Here is a 26,948-nt window from a genome sequence, read left to right on the forward strand (position 1 = left end):
TATACACCACCACAATGGATTTGAAATAAAGCGAACAAGATGTTCTTTAACTGACTGTCAGCTTTAATTTGAGGGTATTTACATCCAAATCAGGTGAATGGTGTAGGAATTGCAACAGTTTGCATATGTGCCTCCCACTTGTTAAGGAACCAAAAGTAATGGGACAGAATAATAATCATAAATCAAACTTTCACTTTTTAATACTTGGTTGCAAATCCTTTGCAGTCAATTACAGCCTGAAGTCTGGAACGCATAGACATTACCAGACTCTGGGTTTCATCCCTGGAGATGCTCTGCCAGGCCTCTACTGCAACTGTCTTCAGTTCCTGCTTGTTCTTGGGCATTTTCCCTTTAGTTTTGTCTTCAGCAAGTAAAATGCATGCTCAATCGGATTCAGGTCAGGTGATTGACTTGGCCATTACATAACATTCCACTTCTTTCACTTAAAAAACTCTTTGGTTGCTTTTGCAGTATGCTTTGGGTCATTGTCCATCTGCACTGTGAAGCACCGTCCAATGAGTTCTGAAGCATTTGGCTGAATATGAGAAGATAATATTGCCCCAAAACACTTCAGAATTCATCCTGCTGCTTTTGTCAGCAGTCACATCATCAATAAATACAAGAGAACAAGTTCCATTGGCAGCCATACATGCCCACGCCATGACACTACCAACACCATGCTTCACTGATGAGGTGGTATATTTAGGATCATGAGCAGTTCCTTTCCTTCTCCATATTCTTCTCTTCCCATCACTCTGGTACAAGTTGATCTTCGTCTTATCTGTCCATAGGATGTTGTTCCAGAACTGTGAAGGCTTTTTTAGATGTCGTTTGGCAAACTCTAATCTGGTCTTCCTGTTTTTGAGGCTCACCATTTTTTTTACATCTTGTGGTGAACCCTCTGTATTCACTCTGGTGAAGTCTTCTCTTGATTGTTGACTTTGACACACATACACCTACCTCCTGGAAAGTGTTCTTGATCTGGCCAACTGTTGTGAAGGGTGTTTTCTTCACCAGGGAAATAATTCTTTGGTCATCCACCACAGTTGTTTTTTGTGGTCTTCCGGGTCTTTTGGTGTTGCTGAGCTCACAGGTGCGTTCATTCTTTTTAAAAATGTTCCAAACAGTTGCTTTGGCCATGCCTAATGTTTTTGCTATCTCTCTGATGGGTTTGTTTGTTTTTTTCAGCCTAATGATGGCTTGCTTCACTGATAGTGACAGCTCTTTGGATCTCATCTTGAGAGTTGACAGCAACAGATTCCAAATGCAAATAGCACACTTGAAATGAACTCTGGACCTTTTATCTGCTCATTGTAATTGGGATAATGAGGGAATAACACACATCTGGCCATGGAACAGCTGAGAAGCCAATTGTCCCATTACTTTTGGTCCTTTAATAAGTGGGAGGCACATATGCAAACTGTTGTAATTCCTACACGGTTCACCTGATTTGGATGTAAATACCCTCAAATTAAAGCTGACAGTCTGCAGTTAAAGCACATCTTGTTCGTTTTATTTCAAATCCATTGTGGTCGTGTATAGAGCCAAAAATGTTAGAATTGTGTCGATGTCCCAATATTTTTGGACCTGACTGTAGCTAAAAGCTTCTGGACTTCCACTCTGCATTAATTAAGTTGCAAACAGAACATCTTTAGGGAATCGCACCACGCACATTAAAAACAAGATGGCTGAACTCACATCAGCACATAATGAAATTGTGGATGTGGCCAACTTCTGATGAACAAAATTGCTTCTCATAAGGCCAAAATAGTTGATATAGAGGATCTCTCCAGGTAGAATAATTTGCCCTTCCAAAAGATCTCTGAGATGGTCAAAACTGAAGATTTTCTGAGTTTTTGTTTGTTTATTGCTGCAAGCCACAACTACTGATTTGATTATCGATAGGGCGCATCATTTGCCCAGGGCCAAGACACTACTGTCAACCACATCCAAGGATGTGATAGCTCACTTTACATCCTCACTTCCTCATCTTCCTTTTTTTCTTGTTAAACGTTAACTTAAGTAAATGGTCATCGTTGCCACAGAGGTTTCAATACATCTTACTGTTTGCTGACATGTCAGCTGCAACTATGACCAGAAAGGCTGGAATTTAATGTTCACACACAAATTTTGCGTGATCACAATGTTCCCTACACATGGGCATTCCCAGTCACGAAAAATGGAACCAAGACCTTAACCTATACATCAGACGTTCCTACAACTTTGTTGAGATTGGGATTTGATCTCACCAGGAAAAGATGCAGGTCCTATCAGAAGTTCCCCCTTTAGCCTATCCTGGAAGAGTGGATTACAGTATTGCATCGGACGAGAACAGTTTGATCTGGTTGGCCACCAGACCGTACATGTTTTGACTTTTCTATTTTACTTCTGAACTTTTAGTATTGCAGGGGTTTCCCTTTAATGCCTTTTGTGTAATAATTCCATAATGTTCTCAGCAATTCTGGGCAGTGGCTAATTTATGCTTCTATAGGTCAGCCTAGACAATGCATTGATCTCATCATTCAGATGAGTACTCACTGACAGATTTCACTCTATTGTGTATTCTTGTATGTATGTTCAGTTATGGCTCTCATTTCTAAGCCAAAACCTTGTTGTAGTTTTTACCCTTTTTATTTATTTTATTTTTGGGCTTACTCACCTACTGAGAGGACATTCATGATAATGATATTAACAGGGGCGGGTTTGGCAATAGACCCTACAGGGAGATTTCCTGCCAATGCCCAGGGAGGCCGCCCCAGGCCTCCTCATGACTACCAGTCGGGTACATAGGGATCTGATGCTCTCAGCATTAATTAATGCTGGGAACATCAGGTACTTATGCACATGGCCAACGGCTGCAAGTGCGCTCCTAAACTCAACTGTATCATCATCCTCAGGACAATGATACAGTTAGATACTGTGGTGAGAGCGGCAGTATTTGGTACAGCACTTTGGTATTTGGTTCTTTTGAGGCAGTATATTGTGCTGTGGTATTGGGTTCTGTTGGGGTGGTATTTTGTTCTGCAGCTCCCGCCTACTTCTGTTGGCCCTGCCTACTTGTGTTACCTCACCTTCTGTCAATTTGGAACCACCTACAGCATAGGGCCACTTTAAAAAAAAAATCCAGTTCTCAGTCCACCAATGGATATCAATCAATGAAACCTCATTGGCAATATACTGGGCTTATTTATGCACACAGCTCCATGGCATAAAAATAATTCTGTATATACTTCATTGTCACAATATCTGCCAATCGCCTCCATCCTTCTGAGTCATTATGGTTTTTAAGATGTTTCTCTTAACACCAAGGGGTTAGACTTTCCTTTCTTTGCTGTGGAAGAAAGCAAGTAAAAATACCCTGTAGAGTGAGGGGGGGATGTGTAATACTTAACTTTTACTAGGTATACGATAAAATGCGCAACACACCAAAATAGTAACAAAAGACAAAAAATAATAATTTTGAGGTAATATTCTGATAATCACCCACATATTGATAAGGACTCATTCATCAAAATTAGCAGGTGACAGCAATGGTAAACTGAACGATCTTACCAAATCCTGTAGCCAACCTTTCTGATGGGTCCAGTGTTGAAAAAAAGGAACCTCTTGGTTCTGTAGGGGTCCTGGTGTCTATTCAATAACGATGTAGACAGGTATGGGGAGCCTTTTTTCCCTACTAACACCCTAAAATAGGGGAAGGGGACACCTGCATGCCCTACCTATCTAAACAGAGCACCCGCCCCGAGTATTAGGGACTACAAATATGGAAATTACCCGATCATGGGGCAGGTATCCAGATGGGGTCGCCCCTTTGGAGGCTGGTGCTCTGTATAGATAGTTAGGGCATGTAGGTGTCCCCTTCCCCTATTTTAGGGTGTTAGTAGGGATAGAAGTCTCCCCATACCTGTCTACATCGCTATTGAACAGTCACCAGGACCCCTCTTTTCAACACTTGACCCATCACAAAGGTTGGCTACGGGATCTGGTAAGAATGAGTCCTTATCGGTATAGGGGTGCTTATCAGAAAATAGGCTCCAATTTTTGTTTTAGTCTTGTTGATGTGTTGCACATTTTATATCGTACCTAGTAAAAGTTAAGTTTTACACTTTCCCCATCACTCTAGAGCAGTGATGGCGAACCTATGGCACGCGTACCAGAGGCGGCACTCAGAGCCCTCTCTGTGGGCACCCGCACCCTGGAGAAAGTCTATGGTGTACCAATATGCCTTAGACTTTTCCTGCCATTCATCAATGCAGGACATGCTATGAACTGCACAGGCAGCACATTGAATGTAGGCAGGTTATTATAGCTAAATGATAAAGTACATGGAAGATATATGATATTGGTGATCAGGTTAAATTGCTGTGTTGGCACTTTGCGATAAATAAGTGGGTTTTGGGTTGCAGTTTGGGCACTCGGTCTCTAAGAGGTTCACCATCACTGCTCTAGAGGGTAATTTTACTATTATTAGCTGGGAATGTATTGGGCGTCGCATCACCACGTCTCCCTGTTGCTTATTTAGATGGGAGTTGTAGTGGCCCTGATGAAGTGTCACTTTGTACTCTCTTAAGCCTTTGCTCCCTAGAGATAAGTGCACTGGAAATGTAGTATTGAAGAATAAGGCCAGAATTAAATGTATACACCTTTCTTTTACTAAGGCTACATGCACACAAACGTTGTTTGTTCCCATGTCCGTTCTGTTTTGTTTGCGGATAGGATGCAGACCCATTCATTTTAATGGGTCCGCAAAAAATCCGGACAGCACACCGTGTGCTGTCCGCATCAGTATGTCCGTTCCGTATCTCCGCAAAAAAAAAAATAGAACATGTCCTATTCTTGTCCGTTTTAGGCATTGTTACAATAGATCCGCAAAAAAATAAAACAGATGGCATACGGATGTGTGCATGTAGCCTAAGTGCAATGTAGAACTTCAGGTACATTCGGTAGCAACTAATTTCATATGCAGTTGTCTGGCTATCAGTAATGAATATGGAGGCAGGTTTGATGGCTGCAGTTAATCACTAATATTATACTGGCCTAGTAGTAGCCTGGGTGATGGGTGTCTTAGCCATAGTCCCTAACCTCACAGCAGTGTCTGTAATTTTGGTTGTAGCTGTTCACTCTGCTGTCTTCTCAAAGATTAACTTGAGGCTTTATTTTTTTGGAGAATCCTTTTTTAAAGCAGTAGCTCAGACTTATGCTTCCTCTCCACACTCTGGTCGCTCTGGAACTTCACCTCCTGGCAGTAGGCAGGACCAGGCCACTCCTACTAAGAGGGGAGGAATAGGGTGGTTAGCCTTGCTCCTTGCAAACCATTGCTATCCATTCTTTACTCTAAGGCTACTTTCACACTTGCGTTCGGAGCGGATCCGTCTGATGTCTGCACAGACGGATCTGCTCCTATAATGCAAACGATGGTATCCGTTCAGAATGGATCCGTCTGCATTATATTTCACAAAAAAAATCTAAGTGTGAAAGTTAGTCAGACGGATCCGTCCAGACTTTGCATTGAAAGTCAATGGGGGACGGATCCGTTTGAAAATTGCACCATATTGTGTCAACTTCAAACGGATCAGTCCCCATTGACTTACATTGTAAGTCTGGACGGATCCGTTTGGCTCCGCACGGCCAGGCGGACACCCGAACGCTGCAAGCTGCGTTCGGGTGTCCGCCTGCTGAGCGGAACGGAGGCCAAGCGGAGCCAGACTGAGGCATTCTGAGCGGATCCGCATCCACTCAGAATGCATTGGGGCTGGATGGATGCGTTCGGGGCCGCTTGTGAGAGCCTTCAAACGGAGCTCACAAGCGGAACCCCGAACGCAAGTGTGAAAGTAGCCTAAGGCTGGGTTCAGACCTGAGCGTCTTTGATATGCGCGTTTAACGCGCGTTTTTGACGAGCGTTTTTTGCAATAGTAAACGCGCGTTTGACGCGCGTTTGTGTGATTGACTGCAATGTCCTATGGCCACAAACGCGCGTCAAAACGCCCCAAAGAAGCTCAAGTACTTGTTTGAGCGTAGGGCGTTTTACAGCGCGTTTTTCAGCGCTGTAAAACGCTCAAGTGAGAACCAGGGCCATAGGGAAGCATTGGTTTTCATGTGTTGAGCGTTTTACAGCGCGTTTGAACGCGCTGTAAAACGCTCAAGTGTGAACCCAGCCTAAGTTACAGCCAAAAACATTAACAATATAAAATACATAACTATATAAAACATAACTTTTTCTCCTTTTATCCAAAGGACCTTAGTTGTTTTACTCCCACAGTATAGCCAATAACTTCTCAGTGTTTTCTTCTAGTTTATAGTTTTGTTCTAGTTTCTCACCCAGAATAATCCACTATTAATACCTTCTTAGACTGACCGAATCTGCCTACCAATCACCCCCTCCCAAGCCTTAACTTTGATGTTGATTTTACAGAACAAAAAGTGTTATCTGCCATTAAAGCTTTAAAACGTAATAAGGCGCCAGGACCTAATGGTCTTATCAACAATTTTTTTTAAGACATATTAGCAACAATTAATTCCCTATTACTATACTCTTTAATTTTACTTTTAAACGAGTCGAATTTACATCTGAGATGCTGTAAGCATTAGTGATCATTTTGCCTAAAGTGGGGAAAAGCTCAGCCACTACAGCCAAGTTTCAGCCGATTTCACTCCTTAACCCCTTAAGGACCGGGCTCATTTTGACCTTAACCCCTTAGTGACACATGATGTACCGCTACGGCATGTTTCCCGAGTCCTTAAGGACATGTTTCCCGGCGGGCAGTGATCGTAACAAGGTGCCTGCTCAAATCATTGCCTGCCTCCTCTTGAATATTCATTGGCATCTAGTGGGTATACCAGAGTGTCAGCACACTCTGGTATAAACTGCTGACATCTGTGCTGTGATGTTAGCCGTTTAACCCTTTCCATACCGCGGTCCGTACGGACCGCTGTATGGAAAAGGTTAACAGTCGGGGAGCTCCCTCCCTCTCCCATCGGGGGCTGCTGTGCCTTTGCAGCCCCCAGACAGGATGGTGTCACAGAGGGAGGGAGCCCCCCTCCTTCCCCTTCCCCGTCTGCTTAGTTGTGGCACACAGGGAAGGTTCCCATGGCAACAGGATGCCTTCTCAGGCATCCTGCTGTCCATGGTGCTGAACATATCTGTGCTAAAGGCATATATCTGTTCAGATAAAGTGTAAGTAAAATACAGTACAATACACTATATAGTGTACTGTACTGTATTATACAGACTGTCAAGAACCAAGTGGGTCTGGGTCAAAAAAATGTAAAAAAAAGTGAAAAAAGTAAAGATAAAAAAAAAAAAAACATTTATCACTGAATAAAAAAATTAAAATACAATACACATATTAGGTATCGCCGCGTCCGCAACGACCTGATCTATAAAACAGTCATGTTACTTTCCCCGCACGGTGAACGGCATAAAAATAAAAAAATATAAACTATGAGGAAATTGAAATTTGGCCCACCTTACTTCCCAACAAAGGTAATAAAAGTGATCAAAAAAGTTGCATGTACGCCAAAATCAAACCGTCATCTCATCCCGCAAAAATCATACCCTACCCAAGATAATCGTCCAAAAACTGAAAAAACTATGGCTCTTAGACCTATGGTAACACTAAAACATGATTTTTTTTTTGTTTCAAAAATGAAATCATTGTGTAAAACTTACATAAATAAAAAAAAATGTATACATATTAGGTATCGCCGCGTCCGTATCGACCAGCTCTATAAAAATATCACATGACCTAACCCCTCAGGTGAACACCGTAAAAAAATAAAAATAAAAACAGTGTAAAAAAAGCAATTTTTTGTCATCTTACGTCACAAAAAGTGTAATAGCAAGCGATCAAAAAGTCATATGCACTTCAAAATTTATTACATAAATTAAAAAAATGTATACATATTAGGTATCGCCGCGTCCGTGACAACCTGCTCTATACAAATACCACAAGATCTAACCTGTCAGATGAATGTTGTAAATAACAACAAAAAAAAAAAACTATGCCAAAAAAGCTATTTCTTGTTACCTTGCCATACAAAAAGTGTAATATAGAGCAACCGAAAATCATATGTACCCTAAACTAGTACCAAAAAAACTTCCACCCTATCTCGTAGTTTCTAAAATGGGGTCACTTTTTTGGAGTTTCTACTCTAGGGGTGCATCAGGGGGGCTTCAAATGGGACATGGTGCCCAAAAAAACAGTCTAGCAAAATCTGCCTTCCAAAAAACGTATGGCATTCCTTTCCTTCTGCGCCCTGCCGTGTGCCCGTACAGCAGTTTACGACCACATATGGGGTGTTTCTGTAAACTACAGAATCTGGGCCATAAATATTGTTTGGTTTGGCTGTTAACCCTTGCTTTGTAACTGGAAAAAAAATTATTAAAATGGAAAATCTGCCAAAAAGTGAAATTTTGAAATTGTATCTCTATTTTCCATTAATTCTTGTGGAACACCTAAACGGTTAACCACTTTTGTAAAATCAGTTTTGAATACCTTGAGGGGTGTAGTTTCTTAGATGGTGTCACTTTTTGGGAGCTTCTACTCTAGGGGTGCATCAGGGGGGCTTCAAATGGGACATGGTGTCAAAAAAAACAGTCTAGCAAAATCTGCCTTCCAAAACCCATATGGCTTTCCCCTCCTTCTATGTCCTCCCGTTTGGCCAAACAGTAGTTTAGGACCACATATGGGGTGTTTTTGCAAACTACAGAATCAGGGCAACCCATATTGAGTTTTGTTTGGCAGTTAACCCTTACTTTATTACTGGAAAAAAATGGGTTAAAATTGAAGATTTAAAAAAAAATAGAAATTCCTAAATTGTTTCTCCATCTGCCATTAACTCTTGTGGAACACCTAAAGGGTTAAAAAGTTTGTAAACCCAGTTTTGTATACCTTGAGGGGTGTACTTTCTTAGATGGAGTCACTTTTTTGAAATTTCTATTCTAGGGGTGCAACGGGAGGCTTGAAATGGGACATGGTATAAACAAAACCAGTCCTGCAAAATCTGCCTTGCAAAACCCATATGGCGTTCCCCTCCTTCTATGCCCTCCCGTTTGGCCAAACAGTCGTTTACGACCACATATGGGGTGTTTCTGCAAACTACAGAATCAGGGCAACCCATATTGAGTTTTGTTTGGCAGTTAACCCTTGCTTTGTTCCTGGAAAAAATGTATTATATTGGAAAATTTTCAAAAAAATCAAAATTCTTACATTTTATGTCCATTTGCCATGAAGTCTTGTGGAACACCTAAAGGGTTAACAAAGTTTGTAAAATCAGTTTTGAATACCTTGAGGGGTGTAGTTTCTAAAATGGGGTCATTTTTGGATGGTTTCTATTACCTAAGCCTCACAAAGTGACTTCAGACCTGAACTGGTCCATAAAAAGTGGGATTTGGAAAATTTCTGAAAAATTTTAAAATTTGCTTCTAAACTTCTAAGGCTACTTTCACACTAGCGTTCGGGTGTCCGCTCGTGCGCTCCGTTTGAAGGGACTCACGAGCGGCCCCGAACGCATCCGTCTGGCCCCAATGCATTCTCAGTGGAGGCGGATCCACTGAGAATGCATCCGCCTGCCAGCGCTCAGCCTCCGCTCAGTGAGCGGACACCTGAACGCTGCTGGCAGCGTTCGGGTGTCCGCCTGGCCGTGCGGAGGCGAGCGGATCCGTCCAGACTTACAATGTAAGTCAATGGGGACGGATCCGCTTGAAGATGACACCATATGGCTCAATCTTCAAGCGGATCCGTTCCCCATTGACTTACAATGTAAAGTCTGAACGGATCCGCTCAGGCTACTTTCATACTTAGAAAATTTTCTAAGTTTTAATGCAGACGGATCCGTTCTGAACGGATGCGAACGTCTGCATTATCGGAGCGGATCCGTCTGATGAAACATCAGACGGATCCGCTCCGAACGCTAGTGTGAAAGTAGCCTAAGCTATGTAACATCCCCAAAAAATAAAATATCATTCCCAAAATTATACAAACATGAAGTAGACATATGGGGAATGTAAAGTCATCACAATTTTTGGAGGTATTACTATGTATTACAGAAGTAGAGAAACTGAAACTTTGAAATTTGAACATTTTTCCAAGTTTTTGGTAAATTTGGTATTTTTTTATGCAAAAATTTTTACTTTTTTGACCCAATTTTAGCAGTGTCATGAAGTACAATATGTGAAGAAAAAACTATCTCAGAACGGCCTGGGTAAGTGAAAGCGTTTTAAAGTTATCAGAACTTAATGTGACACTGGTCAGATTTGCAAAAAATGGCCTGGTCCTTAAGGGGAAATAGGGCTGTGTCCTTAAGGGGTTAAGGAACAGGCCATTTTTTGCAAATCTGACCAGTGTCACTTTGTGGGAATAACTTTAAAATGCTTTGACTTATCCAGGCCATTCTGAGAGAGTTTTTTCGTCACATATTATACTTCATGACACTGGTAAAATGGAGTAAAAATAAATAAATTTTTATTTATAAAAAAAAATACAAAATTTGGAAAAATTTGCAAATTTCCAAGTTTCAATTTCTCTACTTATATAATACATATTAATACCTCCAAAAATAGTTATTAATTTACATTCCCCATATGTCTACTTCATGTTTGAATCATTTTGTGAATTCCATTTTATTTATTTTAAGTTTAGAAGCAAAACATTTCTAAAACCCACTTTTTCAGGACCAATTCAGGTCTGAAGTCACTTTGTGAGGCTTACATAATAGAAACGACCCAATAATGATCCAATTTTACAAACTACACCCCTCAAGGTATTCAAAACTGATTTTACAAACTTTGTTAACCCTTTAGGTGTTCCACAAGAATTCATTTAACATGGAGATAACATTTCAAAATTTCACATTTTTGGCAGATTTTCAATTTTAATCATTTTTCTCCAGTTACAAAGCAAGGGTTAACAGCCAAACAAAACTCAATATTTATAGCCCTGATTCTGTATTTACACCCCATATGTGGTCGTAAACTGCTGTATGGGCACACGGCAGGGCGCAGAAGGAAAGGAATGCCATACGGTTTTTGGAAGGTAGATTTTGCTGGACTGGTTTTTTGACACCATATCCCATTTGAAGCACCCCTGATGCACCCCTAGAGTAGAAACTCCAAAAAAGTGACCCCATTTTAGAAACTACGGGATAGGGTGGCAGTTTTGTTGGTACTATTTTAGGGTACATATGATTTTTGGTTGCTCTATATTACACTTTTTGTGAGGCAAGGTAACAAGAAATAGCTGTTTTGGCACAGTTTTTATTTTTTGTTATTTACAACATTCATCTGACAGGTTAGATCATGTGGTATTTTTATAGAGCAGGTTGTCACGGACGCGACAATACCAAATATGACTACTTTTTTGGTTCTTTGTTTCAGTTTTACATAACAAAACATTATTTTTTTTTAAATGATTCTTTACTGTCTCCACATTCTGAAAGCAATAGTTTTATTTATTTTTTGGGCGACTGTCTTGTGTAGGGGGTAATTTTTTTCGGAATGAGATGACGGTTTGATTGGCACTATTTTGCGGTGCGTATGACTTTTTGATCGCTTGCTATTACACTTTTTGTGATGTAAGGTGACAAAAAAATTGCTTTTTTGACACAGTTTTTTTTTTAAGGTGTTCATCTGAGGGGTTAGGTCATGTGGTATTTTTATAGAGGAGGTTTTTACAGACGCGGCGATACCTAGTATGTATACTTTTTTTTATTTATTTTTATATTTAACACAATAAAAGCATTTTGAAACCAAAAAAAATCATGTTTTAGTGTCTCCATAGTCTGAGAGCCATCGTTTTTTTATTTTTTGGGTGATTGTCCTATATAGGGGCTCATTTTTTACGGGATGAGGTGACTGTTAGATTGGTACTATTTTTGGGGGCATAAGCCTTTTTGATCACTTGGTATTGCACTTTTAGTGATGTAAGGTGACAAAAATGGCTTTTTTTTTTACACAGTTTATATTTTTTATTTTGTCTATTGTACAGGGTGGATCATGGGATATTTTTATAGAGCCGGTCGTTATGGACGCGCCGATACCTAATATGTGCGTTTTTTTTTTACTTGAGACTTTCTTTTTTTTATTCAAAACACTTTTTTAAACTTTTTTTTTTAAACTTAATTTTGCCCCACTCTGGGACTTCAACTTTTGGGGGTCTGATCCCCTCTGCAATGCATTACAATACATCTGTATTGTAATGCATTGCCTGTTCGTGTACTACAGGTTGCCTAGGAGACCCAGCCTGAGGCTGGATCTCCTGGGCACCCGTAGAAGTCAGGTCCAGATGCCGTGCAGGGCATTGGGCAACTGGCTGCTTTGTCACGTATCGGGTCCCCGCCACAGCAGCGCGGGTACTCGATGCGCTGCTTCACCCGCCGCAAACCACTTCTATGTCGCAGTCAGCACGGACCGCGGTATAGAAGGGGTTAATCCGCCGTCATCGCTGTAAACAGCGATGCCGGCGGATACAGCAGGGGTCTGGCTATTAGGTACTGCCGGACCCCTGCAGTGATCGGTGCGCGCCCGATCATCCCGCTGTGCATGTACGGAGGAATGCATTCTGCCAATGCACCCCCCGTCGTACATGCACGGCGTTCTGCGTTAAGGGGTTAATATTGATCTGAAAATATATTCTAAAATTATAGCCAACAGATTTGCGGGAGTGTTACTCACACTAATCTTTAAATTGGTTTTATAACAGGTGTCAGAGGTTAGATGGCACTCCTCGCTTTCTGCTTATTGAATTCCTTCTCTGCTCTTGTCCTTGAACGCAGAGAAGGCATTCAATAATGTTCATTGGGGTACTTAGCAGAGGTACTGCCCCATTTTGGGTTTCCCTTGTAGCCAATTACATCCATTATGACCCTTGTCACTTGCCCATCTTCAAACGTTTACACGTCAGAGTTCCCTATAACTAATAGAATTTGCCTGGGGTGCTTGCTCTCACCGCTGATTTTACTCATAGTTATGGAGCCCTTTGCCCAGCACATACGATTGTCTTCTTATATTTCGGGTTTAGATATTGGATCAGTGAATCACTATACATTTTTATTTGTCTGTCTTTGCTCTAAGCTTCCTTGTAATATGTTGTCCATATCATTCGCCAGTTCAGTAGAGCTACTGTAGCTACTATAAAATTAACACCATCAAGTGTCTGGTTATGGGTATGGGTCTCTCTCCCTTGGTACAAGAAGATTTAGGGTGCCTTCGCATGCTGATGTTTTTGTTGCAGAATGTTCTGCAACTGAAAATCACTTCCATTCATTTGAATGGCGAGGCAAGCATATGGATTTCTGCAAGCCCCATTCAGGTGAATGGAAGTGATTTTCAGTCACAAAAAATTCTGCCAGAAAATTTGCAGCATGTGAAGGCACGCTTAAAGAAAAGGTTCCCCTTCCAGTGTGTTGGAGGGCATCCCATAATTTGGCATTACTATCACCTACCCACCTGAAAAACTCACAGCTACCAATTATAATATCTTGATCTCCCAGACCAAAAGTCTTTTTCTAATTAACCTATCTCTTGGTTGGGTAGAATAGCGGCAGTAAAGATAAAAAACGTATCTGTCCCTATTCCTCTCTCCACTTTTCCTTAGATTCAGAAAGTGATTTTGCAGTATGTCTGGAAACATCAAAGGGCCCAGGTAGCAGCTAATGTTCTGTATCTCCCTGTGGAGTTAGGCGGTCTCGGGTGTCCATGCATTCATACATACTATAAAGCTAATATATTAGATTAGCTCAGGAGTCAGTGGTAACATGATACAATAAAACATTCGGTGGAGAATGAGACTGAGATTTTGGGGGTCAAATCAATAACGACATTATGGCATATTAGTCTTACTGGATGTAGACCCCGATATAGTTCCCTATGAAGTTTGGTTCCAGTCTTCTCCCACTTAGGCCGGGTTCACATCAGCGTTATAGAATTCAGTTATATGTTCCGTTATAACTGAGTTATAATGGAATTCTAGGATGAAATGCAAAATGGAAGCCTTTAGGAGGCATTCCATTTTGCTCCGTCCGAACACATGTCTATGGGGGCACATAATGGTTTCGTTTGTTTCCGTTATACATGACGGAAAAAATAGTCCTGTCGAACCCATGGCTGCTGTGTTTTGAGGTCAGAGGAGTCTGGATGTTTATAAAGTTTAGACATTTGCATCACCTTGCCTTTCCTAATGATCATTGTGAAAAAGCCTTAGGCTAGGGCTACATGGCGTCATGTGTCGCAGAAAAGTCAATGGTGTCGCACTGTGACATGCTGCTACATGACAGTCCCAAAAAATCCATCCAAGATGGCTTTTTGTGCGACTGTCTCGTCGCAGTCTTAGCATGTATCATTTCTCATTGCGACGCCATTGACTATCATTATAAAAAAAATTGTGCGACATGAATGCCACATGTCCCAATGTAGTTGTACCCTTTTTGTAATTTATTGTAACCCTAGCCTTAACAGGCTATTTAATGTCTAAGAGCTTGGTCAAAGTTATCTGAGCGCTCAAATCTCCATGGGTTCCCATACGTTTACAAGGCACTCCTTTCCTTTTTTCACTCTAAAATTGTACAAAACCAAAATAATGCACTAATATTGCTTAAAATGTTGAAAGGTGTGTTTCATCTTTAACCTTATGCCATTTGGAGATCGTTTCATCTTCAACTTGCTAAACTGTTCACAGTTACAGTAATTTATTTATTTTTTATTCGCTTTATTGAATACACAAAGCAAGTAGTAATGACAGTCTCAGTACAAAATCCAGCATTAGTTGTACATTAGTGGTATCCAAAAGAAACGTACATATGACATGTGTATTATAATGCAAAAATAAAATAAACAAAATAATAAAAGAAAACAGTTAACAATAAACACCTGTGCTGTATCATCACTTTTGCTTCATTACATCAAGCAGAAAGGTCCACCTAACTGGAACAAATAAAACTACATAGACATTGTATGTTTGTCCCAGCTAATCCAATTCAATACGTTCTATTCCCCCTTATACATCAGAATCACTGCTGTTCGGCTTGTTCTGCTCTTAAGGCCTCAGACAATCTATGTGCTGAATAAGCAGTACTCAGAGATGCACACCATATCCCCCATACCTTTTGAAATTTAGGCATGCAACCCCTATTTTTGAAAACTATATTCTCATATGGTATGATAGCGTTGACTAGTTGTTTCCATTGTGTTAAGGTGGGTGGTCTGTCACCCATCCACCTCATGGCGATCGCCTTCCGCACCAGGAACAATACTTCCCTCAGGAATATCATAATAGTCTTATCCAATATTCCAAAGAGACAAATCTTCAGGTGTAATGACACTGCATAACCCAATAGATCAGTGAGTAGTTTGACTACCCCTGACACTAGTGTGGGGGATTCTAGAATATCTACCTCATCTTCATTAGTTAAGTCTGGGATTTTAGCCTTCCATTTACTGAATGCTTGAATTGGGGTACCTTTCAGCTTAACATCTAGTAGGTGGGTATACAATACTGAAATGAAACCTCGTGGTCCTTGGGAACGAATAACTCCAATCATTGGAAAATTGGACAGTAAGATTGGGGTAGCAAAGCGAAATAGTGGGTGTAGACTAATGGATAAAAAGCAGCGGTCCCTTAATGGGGTAGGGTCAAAACTCCTTAGTAAGAAATAAATAAAAGTACGGGTACCGCGCTCTATCTAAAGCAATAAATGGGAATGTTGATTACTAAAACCATAAAGACAAAAAAGCAAAGTCCGTAATTTGCTGCAAAGTGGAAATCACAAGTCCATATTACGTCTATACATAGACGGATGTCAAAAAGTCTATATTCAACACGTGGATTTTCAGCAACCCTTTGCTTTGCTGTGCATATACAAAGACCGCTGCCTTGCGTCTAATATTCCACAAGCAATGGACCTGTTCTCCGCCTCCAGCATGCAGTCAGATCCCGCTTGAAAGTGCCAACCGCTCGCTCCAAACCGGTCTGAATTACCTTTATTTACCTGAGAAATCTTGGGGGAGGGAGCGCTTCTGGGCAGGAAACTGCCTTATATGCTTATCTGTTCACAGCCTCTCAGGACTAAGATTGGGGTATCCCTATAGTGGGTTTGCATGGCGTGTCTCAACTGCAGGAATCTATAGAACGCCTGTCTAGGTAATTCATGTCTACAACTCATGGATTCATAATCATTGAATACATTATTGCTGTATAGATTGCCCAGTGTAACAACCCCATGTTCCTTCCAGAACATCCCTTCTTGCATTGTCAGTAGATCAGGGAACATGGGGTTATCCCAAATCGGGGTTTCCAACAAATCCACATCTACACTATATAGTCTCTTACTAGCTTTCCAAACCTGGACAGCCACCCTATGAATTGGTAGTAGCTTACGTGTGAATAGGCCAGGTTGTTGTAACACAGGCGATAATTTGACAATACCCAGGTAATCAGCCAGTTGCTTCTCTTGCCTACAGAGATCGCCTCCCGGTGACAACCAAGACTTGATATTCCTCAACTGTCCAGCTAAATAATATAGATATACATCGGGCAAAGACATGCCCCCTTCCTTTTTAAAACGGGATAGGTTAATTATCGAAAGCTTGGGTCTATTTGCGCCCCAGATAAAGGGTGACATCAGCGAGGTGAGGCTCTGAAAGAACTTTTTTGGAACTGCATATGGTGCATGCTGTAAGACATATAAGCACTTCGGCAGGACAATCAGTTTTATCAGATTGATTCTCCCTGGTGCAGACAGAGGCAGGTTCTGCCATATTCTGAATTTCTCCTTACAATACGTTTGTAGAGGCTGAATATTCAGTATATGGAAGGACTTGACATTTTTGGTGATATGTACACCTAAATACTTATAGCTGTGCACAATGGGCAGCTCTCCTAAATCAAACGTGTCCTCCAGCTGGTATAAAGGACAAAGAGTCGATTTGGACCAGTTTATCCGCAATCCCGAGAATTCGCTAAATAATTCAATTATGGCAATTGCCCTAGGGAGTGTGGCAATTTTCCTTTGAGCTTTCTCCTTAAGCAGAGTCAGGTATTGTCTCCCTTTAGATAACCATGTCTCCTTATTTAAATCATTGGGATCGGCGACATATACTGCCTCCAATCTAGAGCAATCTGCTGCTAGGCCTTCCTCCTGCCTAGCCGCCGACTTTTTAATATATGATATGGTAGATCTGAGGCAACCTCTAAGATATGCTTTCATAGTTTCCCATAATAGTGTATTATTCGGTTCCTCTTCATGTCCGTCCATGAACACCTTCAATTGGTCAGGGATACGATCAGACGGTCCAAACAAGGTCAACCAAAAGGGATTAATCCGAGCTGAGCGTCTGATCATATCCCCGCCCATCCTCAATGTTAATTGCACAGGGGCGTGGTCAGATATGCCCCTCGGTCCATACTCTATATCATACATTAAAGAGCACATACCAGTTACAGTAATTTTGACCAGGGGTGCCTAAACTTTTGCATGCCACTGTATATAGATAAATAAGTATACTGTAGATACAGCGCTCAGTACTTTACTGCAATTCAATATAAGTTTGTATTACAAATCTGAGTTCTGGTTGCACATAAATTCAAGCATAAATCAAGCTGCCGCCATATTTGTGTAGGTGCTGGTCTGCTTGATAAAAGGTTTTTATGTAAACCTGAAATGTTTCAATGCAATTTGTGTGAAATCAGACCTCTGGGGGATTTGTAATACAATTTCTACTGAATTATAGTGAAGTACTGACTTCTAACCTTTTGTATGACAGGTGTTTGCAGTATGTCATGTTATACGGGTACTTTGTGTTTTTGTATATTCTAGATTAGTTTTTATAATTGAGATTGGATCTTTCCTTGAGTTTTTTCTGTGTACTGCCAGTAAATCTGTACATTACCTTTATTCCTTTTTGTCTATATACATTTTGCATTTATTCAATAAAAATTATGACCTAAAAACAAAACTAGCAGATGTTTATGAATGATTCTCTTTACCGTATTTTTCACCCTAGAAGATGCACCGGCCCATAAGGGGAGGACAGTCAGACCCCCAATGTTAATCAGACCCCCAATGTTAATAAGACCTCAGATCAGACCCCCAATCAGACCTCAGCACAGACCCCAATGTGAATGACCCTCAATCAGACCTCAGATAAGAGCCCTATGCCTCTCATCAGCCCCCATATGCCTCTCGTCACCCCCATGCCTTTCATGGGCCCTCATATGAGCCCCCATGCCTCTCATCAGCCCCCATATGAGCCCTCATGCCTCTCATCAGCTCCATGTGAGCACCCATGCCTTTCTTCAGCCCCCATGTGAGCCCCCATGCCTCTCGTCAGCCCTCATATGAGCCCCCATACCACAGAGAACTTAAAATAAAAAATCCACTTACCTTTCCTGCTCCGGACGCCGCCACTTCTCACCTACAGCGCGATCCTCTTCTTCCTGACGTCGGCTGTGCTGTGAACAGGCGTGCACAGCATGAGGTCACTGAGCGCTTGCACGCTGTGTGCAGCCACAGCACAGCCGACTGCAGAGGACCAGGAAGGGTTGAGTACAGAGACTTTACCGCTTCAAAGTCCTCTGGTACTAATGAGCGCTTCCATAATGGAAGCGCTAATTAGTATTCACCGAATAAGACGCAGGAACATTCTCTCTCCCCCCCCCCCCCCCCCCCCCCTTGGAGGGAAAAAATACATCTTATGAGGTGAAAAATACGGCATATTTGAAAATTGCTCACTATGTGGAGTGAAAAAAGTTGGGCTCAAATTAGCATTTTTATTGTCTATATTTATTGGAAAAGATTTATCAAAACTGGTGTAAGAGGAAATTGGCATAGTTGCTCATAGCAACCAATCAGATTCCACCTTTTATGTCTTGAAGGAGCTCTGAGAAAGGAAATCTCATTGAATGCTGTGGCAGCAAAGCCAGTTTTCCATTACACCAGTTTAACCCCTAGGGACACATGACGTACCGGTACGGCATGTTTCCCGAGTCCTTAAGGACACATGACGTACCGGTACGTCATGTGTTGTTCCGATCCCCGCCCCCCCCCCCCCCACCCGCGTGTCGGCGTTCGCCGCAAACCGCAGGTCAATTCAGATCTGCGGTTTGCGGCTTTTACCTAGTGCCATCGGGTCCCCATGAGGCTGTGGGGGGGCCCCGATGGCATGGAAGTGTGTGCTGTCCGTTTCCGTTGTTCTGTTCCGCATGTCCGAAAAAATATAAAACTTGTCCTATTCTTTTCCGCAAAAATCGGATCCTGGTACAATACAAAGTCAATGGATCCGCAAAAAACGGAAGACATTCGTATGTCATTACGTATGTCATCCGTTTTATGCGGATTCTGTTCCTGGAAATAAAATTTTTATTTTATAAACTTTTATTCACTTTTTTTTTTTCAATTTTTTTTCAAAGAAATCCGAACTTTATTTGCTTATTGAAATTTATACATGTTTCCGTTTTTTTGCGGATCCGCAAAAAACGGATGACATACGGATGACATACAGAAATATTTTCAGGAACAACGGATCCGCAAAAAACAGACCGAAAATCGGGATAAAGAAAAATACTGACGTGTGAATGTAGCCTAATACACACAGTATTACTCATACAGCCAAAGTATTCCAATACAGAAGTATTGGAATGCATTGTAAAGGAATATACCCCCAAAAGTTCAAGTCCAATAAAGTTTTCCCCCTAAAAAATTAAGTTTCAAGTAAAAATAACAAAAACTTCATTTTCCCCAAATAAAGTAAAAAAATAAATGGTAAAAAATAGGGGGAAAAAGTATACATATTAGGTATCGCCGCGTCCATATCGACCGGCTCTATAAACATATCACATGACCTAACCCCTCATATGAACCCCGTAAAAAATAAAAACTGTGCTAAATAGACCATTTTTTTGTCACCTTACATCACAAAAAGTACAACAGCAAGCGATCAAAAAGGCGTTTTCCCACCAAAATAGTACCAATCTAACGGTCACCTCATCCCGCAAAAAATAAGCCCCTACCTGAGACAATCGCCCCCTAAAAAAAAACAAATATATGGCTCAGAATATGGAGACACTAAAACATCATTTTTTTTGTTTGAAAAAAGCTGTTATTGTGTAAAACTTACATAAATAAAAAAAAAAGTATACATATTTGGTATCGCCGCGTTCGTATCGACCGCTTCTATAAAAATATCACATGACCTAACCTCTAAGATGAACACCGTAAAAAAAAAAAACTGTGCTAAATAAACCATTTTTTGTCACCTTACATCACAAAAAGTGTAATAGCAAGCGATCAAAAAGTCATATGCAACACAAAATAGTGCCAAACAAACCGTCATCTCATCCCGCAAAAAATGAGACCCTACCTAAGATAATCACCCAAAAACTGAAAAAACTATGGCTCTCAGAACATGGAGACACTAAAACATGTTTTTTTTTTTGTTTCAAAAATTATATTATTGTGTAAAACTTACATAAATAAAAAAAAAGTATACATATTAGGTATCGCCGCGTCCGTATCAACCGGCTCTATAAAAATATCACATGACCTAACCCCTCAGATGAACACCGTAAAAAATGGTTTATTTAGCACAGTTTTTGTCACCTTACATCACAAAAAGTGTAATAGCAAGCGATCAAAAAGTCACACGCACCCCAAAATAGTGCCAATAAAACAGTCATCTCATCCCGCAAAAATCATACCCTACCCAAGGTAATCGCCTAAAAACTGAAAAAAATTATGGCTCTCAGACTATGGAAACACTAAAACATGATTTTATTTGCTTCAAAAATGAAATCATTGTGTCAAACTTACAGTGGGATGCGAAAGTTTGGGCAACCTTGTTAATCGTCATGATTTTCCTGTATAAATCGTTGGTTGTTACGATAAAAAATGTCAGTTAAATATATCATATAGGAGACACACACAGTGATATTTGAGAAGTGAAATGAAGTTTATTGGATTTACAGAAAGTGTGCTATAATTGTTTAAACAAAATTAGTCAGGTGCATAAATTTGGGGACCACAAAAAAGAAATGAAATCAATATTTAGTAGATCCTCCTTTTGCAGAAATTACAGCCTCTAAACGCTTCCTGTAGGTTCCAATGAGAGTCTGGATTCGGGTTGAAGGTATTTTGGACCATTCCTCTTTACAAAACATCTTTAGTTCATTCAGGTTTGATGGCTTCCGAGCATCTTTAAGTCACACCACAGATTTTCAATTATATTCAGGTCTGGGGACTGAGATGGCCATTCCAGAACGTTGTACTTGTTCCTCTGCATAAATGCCTTACTGGATTTTGAGCAGTGTTTAGGGTCGTTGTCTTGTTGAAAGATCCAGCCGCGGCGCAGCTTCAGCTTTGTCACTGATTCCTGGACATTAGTCTCCAGAATCTGCTGATACTGAGTGGAATCCATGCGTCCCTCAACTTTGACAATATTCCCAGTCCCTGCACTGGCCACACAGCCCCACAGCATGATGGAACCACCACCATATTTTACTGTAGGTAGCAGGTGTTTTTCTTGCAATGCTGTGTTCTTTTTCCTCCATGCATAACGCCCCTTGTTATGGCCAAATAACTCAATTTTAGTTTCATCAGTCCACAGCACCTTATTCCAAAATGAAGCTGGCTTGTCCAAATGTGCTTTAGCCCACCTCAAGCGGCACTTTTTGTGCTGTGGGTGGAGAAAAGGCTTCCTCTGCATCACTCTCACATACAGCATCTCCTTGTGTAAAGTGCGCCGAATGGTTGAACGATGCACAGTGACTCCATCTGCAGCAAGATGATGTTGTAGGTCTTTGGTGCTGGTCTGTGGGTTGACTCTGACTGTTCTCACCATTCGTCGCTTCTGTCTATCCGAGATTTTTCTTGGTCTGTCACTTCGAGCCTTAACTTGAACTGAGCCTGTGGTCTTCCATTTCCTCAATATGTTCCTAACTGTGGAAACAGACAGCTGAAATCTCTGAGACAGCTTTCTGTATCCTTCCCCTAAACCATGATGGTGAACAATCTTTGTCTTCAGGTCATTTGAGAGTTGTTTTGAGACCCCCATGTTGCTACTCTTCAGAGAAAATTAAGGCTACTTTCACACCTGCGTTCAGGTGTCCGCTCGTGAGCTCCGTTTGAAGGGGCTCACGAGCGGTCCTGAACGCAGCCGTCCGGCCCCAATGCATTCTCAGTGGAGGCGGATCCACTGAGAATGCATCCACCTGCCAGCGCTCAGCCTCCGCTCCGCTCAGTGAGCGGACACCTGAACGCTGCAAGCAGCGTTCGGGTGTCCGCCTGGTCGTGCGAAGGCGAGCGGATCCGTCCAGACTTATAAATGGAAGTCAATGGGGACGGATCCGCTTGAAGATGACACCATATAGCTCAATCTTCAAGCGGATCCGTCCCCCATTGACTTTTAATGTAAAGTCTGAACGGATCCGCTCAGGCTACTTTCAGACTTAGAAAATTTTCTAAGTAATAATGCAGACGGATCCGTTCTGAACGGATGCAAACGTCTGCATTATCGGAGCGTATCCGTCTGATGAAACATCAGACGGATCCGCTCCGAACGCTAGTGTGAAAGTAGCCTAAAAGAGGAGGGAAACTTACAATTGACCCCCTTAAATACTCTCTCATAATTGGATTCACCTGAGTATGTAGGTCAGGGGTCACTGAGCTTACCAAGCCAAATTGAGTTCCAATAATTAGTTCTAAAGGTTTTGGAATCAATAAAATGGCAACAGTGCCCAAATGTATGCACCTGCCTAATTTTGTTTAAACAATTATAGCACACTTTCTGTAAATCCAATATACTTCATCTCACTTCTCAAATATCACTGTGTGTGTCTCCTATATGATATATTTAACTGACATTTTTTATCGTAACAACCAACGATTTATACAGGAAACTCATGACGATTAACAAGGTTGCCCAAACTTTCGCATCCCACTGTACATAAATAAAAAAAAGTATACATATTAGGTATCGCCGCATCTGTGACAACCTGGTCTATAAAAATATCACATGATCTAACCTGTCAGATGAATGTTGTAAATAACAAAAAATAAAAACGGTGCCAAAACAGCTATTTTTTGTTATCTTGCCTCACAAAAAGTGTAATATAGAGCAACCAAAAATCATATGTACCCTAAACTAGTACCAACAATACTGCCACCCTATCCCGTCGTTTTCTAAAATGGGGCCACTTTTTTGGAGTTTCTACTCTAGGGGTGCATCAGGGGGGCTTCAAATGGGACATGGTGTCAAAAAAACAGTCCAGCAAAATCTGCCTTCCAAAAACCCTATGGCATTCGTTTCCTTCTGCGCCCTGCCGTGTGCCCGTACAGTAGTTTATGACCACATATGGGGTGTTTCTGTAAACTACTGAATCAGGGTCATAAATATTGAGTTTGGTTTGGCTGTTAACCCTTGCTTTGTAACTGGAAAAAAAATATTTAAATGGAAAATCTGCCAATAAAGTGAAATTTTGAAATTGTATCTCTATTTTCCATTAATTCTTATGGAGCACCTAAAGGGTTAACAAAGTTTGTAAAATCAGTTTTGAATACCTTGAGGGGTGTAGTTTATAGAATGGGGTCATTTTTGGCCTCGCAAAGTGACATCAGACCGGAACTGGTCCCTAAAAATTGGGTTTTTGAAAATTTCTGAAAAATTTCAAGATTTGCCTCTAAACTTCTAAGGAAGGTTAGGTTTATGGTAGATAGATGTATATATTTTATGTTTAACAGAATTACCCCATAAATCTAAAGCCAAAAATTGTATGACTATAGACCATGCATCCTCAAACTTGTGGCCCTCCAGCTGTTGTAAAACTACAACTCCTACAATGCCCTTCTGTAGGCTGATACCCGTAGGCTGTTCGGGCATGTAGTTTTGCAACAGCTGGAGGGCCGCAGTTTGAGGATGCTTGCCATAGACGGTGATGAAATAGTGAATTTCAAATCAAATCAAGTGATTAGCATGGAGCCGTCCTATTGAAGTAAATGGGACAGCGGAGCTGTAATTACAACTGCTCGCCGCTTCAATTGTGACAGCGGGGAGGTAATCAAAGAAGAGAAGACAGCACTTGTACGAACACTGTGTTCTCTTCAAACAGCTGATAGACGGGGTTGCCGCCAGTCAGCCCACCGCCGATCTGATATTAATGACATATGTTTTACTACTTTTGCGCAATAAAATTCATTTTTCTAAAAATAAGAAAATCTTTTAGAACCTTCGTATCCCAAGACCCATAACTTTTTTATTTTTCTTTCTATGGAGTTGTGTGAGGGCTTGATTGTTGCAGGACGACTTGTAGTTTTCATTGGTAACATTTTGGGGTAAATAATACTTTTTGATTGCTTGTTATTACGTTTTTTTTCAGTTGCGACTAAGAATAAATTAGCAATTTAGATTATTATTTTTTTTTTACAATGTTCATCGTAGGGAATAATTTACATGATAGGCTACTTTCACACTGGCGTTTTGGCTTTCCGTTTGTGAGATCCTTTCAGGGCTCTCACAAGCGGTCCAAAACAGATCAGTTTGGCCCTAATGCATTCTGAATGGAAAAAGATCCACTCAGAATGCATCAGTTTGCCTCCGTTCCGTCTCCATTCCGCTTTGGAGGCAGACACCAGAACGCTGCTTTCAGATCCGTCTTGGCTATGTTAAAGATAATACAAACGGATCCGTTCTGAACGGATGCAGATGTATGTATTATCTGAACGGATCCGTCTGTGCAGATCCACGACGGATCCGCACCAAACGCGAGTGTGAAAGTAGCCATATTTGTGTAGTGCAGGTCATTACAGATGTGGCGGTGCAAAGCATATAGGGAAGATTTAATTTTTGCAACCTCTTTTTGTTGAAAAACATATTTTCAATGGAAAAAAAAATCATTTTTATTTTATTTTTTTAACAACTTAATAGTCCTGCGAGGTCAATCTTTTCATTACTTTTAAAATACATCCATATAGTGCAGGGATCAGCAACCACCGGCACTCCAGCTATTCTAAAACTACAACTCCCAGAATCCTCCTTTAACAGCCGAGTAAGTTTGCATGCTGGGAGTTGTAGTTTCACAGCAGCTGGAGTGTTGAAGGTTGCTGATCCTTGCTATAGTGCATTGCATTTTAATGCTAGTGCTATACTGACCCTGGCCTCTCTGGTGCAACCTGCTCATGAGCACTCAAGGCAGGCTTGGGGCCTATTCCAGGTCCCAGCCAGTCTACACACACATCGTCGTCCTGCAATTATCACTGCTTTAGGCCTCATGCACACGACGGGTTTTTTTTTGCGGGTTCCGTTTTTCCGTGATCCGTGACCGTTTTTTCGTCCGTGGGTATTCCTTGATTTTTTGAGGATCCATGGAAATGAAAAAAAAGTCGTTTTGGTGTCCGCCTGGCCGTGCGGAGCCAAATGGATCCGTCCTGAATATCAATGCAAGTCAATGGGGACGGATCCGTTTGACGTTGACACAATATGGTGCAATTTCAAATGGATCCGTCCCCCATTGACTTTCAATGTAAAGTCAGGAGTTAATATACCATAGGATTGGAGTTTTCTCCAATTCGATGGTATATTTTAACTTGAAGCGTCCCCATCACCATGGGAACGCCTCTATGTTAGAATATACCATCGGATTTGAGTTACATCGTGAAACTCAGATCTGACAGTATATTCTAACACAGAGGCGTTCCCATAGTGATGGGGACACTTCTAGTTAGAATATACTACGAACTGTGTACATGACTGCTGCCTGGCAGCACCCGATCTCTTACAGGGGGCTGTGATCAGCACAGTTAACCCTTCAGGTGCCACACCTGAAGGGGTTAATTGTGCGTATCATAGCCCCCTGTAAGAGATCAAGGGCTGCCAGGCAGCAGGGGGCAGACCCCCCTCCCTCCCCAGTTTGAATATCATTGGTGGCCAGTGTGCGGCCCCCCCTCCCTCCCTCTATTGTTATATCATTGGTGGCCAGTGTGCGGCCTCCCCTCGCCCCCCCCCCCCCCCCCCGATCATTGGTGGCAGCGGAGATTCCGATCTGAGTCCCAGTTTAATCGCTCTGGGGCTCCGATCGGTAACCATGGCAACCAGGACGCTACTGCAGGCCTGGTTGCCATGGTTACTTAGAAATATTACAATATTAGAAGCATCATACTTACCTGCTGGCTGCTGTGCTGTCTGTGTCCGGCTGGGAGCTCCTCCTACTGGTAAGTGACAGATCATTAAGCAATGCGCCGCACAGACCTGTCACTTACCAGTAGGAGGAGCTCCCGGCCAGACACAGACAGAGCAGCAGCCAGCAGGTAAGTATGATGCTTCTAATATTGTAATATTGCTAAGTAACCATGGCAACCAGGCCTGCAGTAGCGTCCTGGTTGCGATGGTTACCGACCAGAGCCCCAGAGCGATTAAACTGGGACTCCGATCGGAATCTCCGCTGCCACCAATGATCGGGGGGAGGAGGGGAGGCCGCACACTGGCCACCAATGATATTAATACAATAGAGGGGGGGCCGGGGGAGGGGCCGCACACTGGCCACCAATGATATTACAATAGAGGGAGGGGGGGTGGCCGGGGGAGGCCGCACACTGGCCACCAATGATATTACAATAGGGGGGGGGGGGGGCGCCCACTGGCCACCAATGATATTACAATAGGGGGGAGCGGGGGGGTCCGCACTCTGGCCACCAATGATATTCAAACTGGGGAGGGAGGGGGTCTGCCCCCTGCTGCCTGGCAGCCCCTGATCTCTTATAGGGGGCTATGATATGCACAATTAACCCCTCAGGTGCAGCACCTGAGGGGTTAATTGTGCGGATCACAGCCCCCTGTAAGAGATCGGGTGCTGCCAAGCAGCAGGGGGCAGTCATGTACACAGTTCGCAGTATATTCTAACTAGAAGCATCCCCATCACTATGGGAACGCCTCTATGTTAGAATATACTGTCGGATATGAGTTTTCACGA

General features: G+C 41.8%; 1 protein-coding gene across 2 annotated transcripts in view; it reads left to right on the forward strand.

The window, feature by feature from the left end:
• Positions 1-26,948, forward strand: part of ADGRL3 (adhesion G protein-coupled receptor L3) — a 1,148,457-nt gene that overhangs the window by 267,979 nt on the left and 853,530 nt on the right. The window lies entirely within an intron of this gene.

The sequence above is a fragment of the Bufo bufo genome, chromosome 2, assembly GCF_905171765.1.
Source record: "Bufo bufo chromosome 2, aBufBuf1.1, whole genome shotgun sequence".
NCBI classification, from domain to species: domain Eukaryota; kingdom Metazoa; phylum Chordata; class Amphibia; order Anura; family Bufonidae; genus Bufo; species Bufo bufo.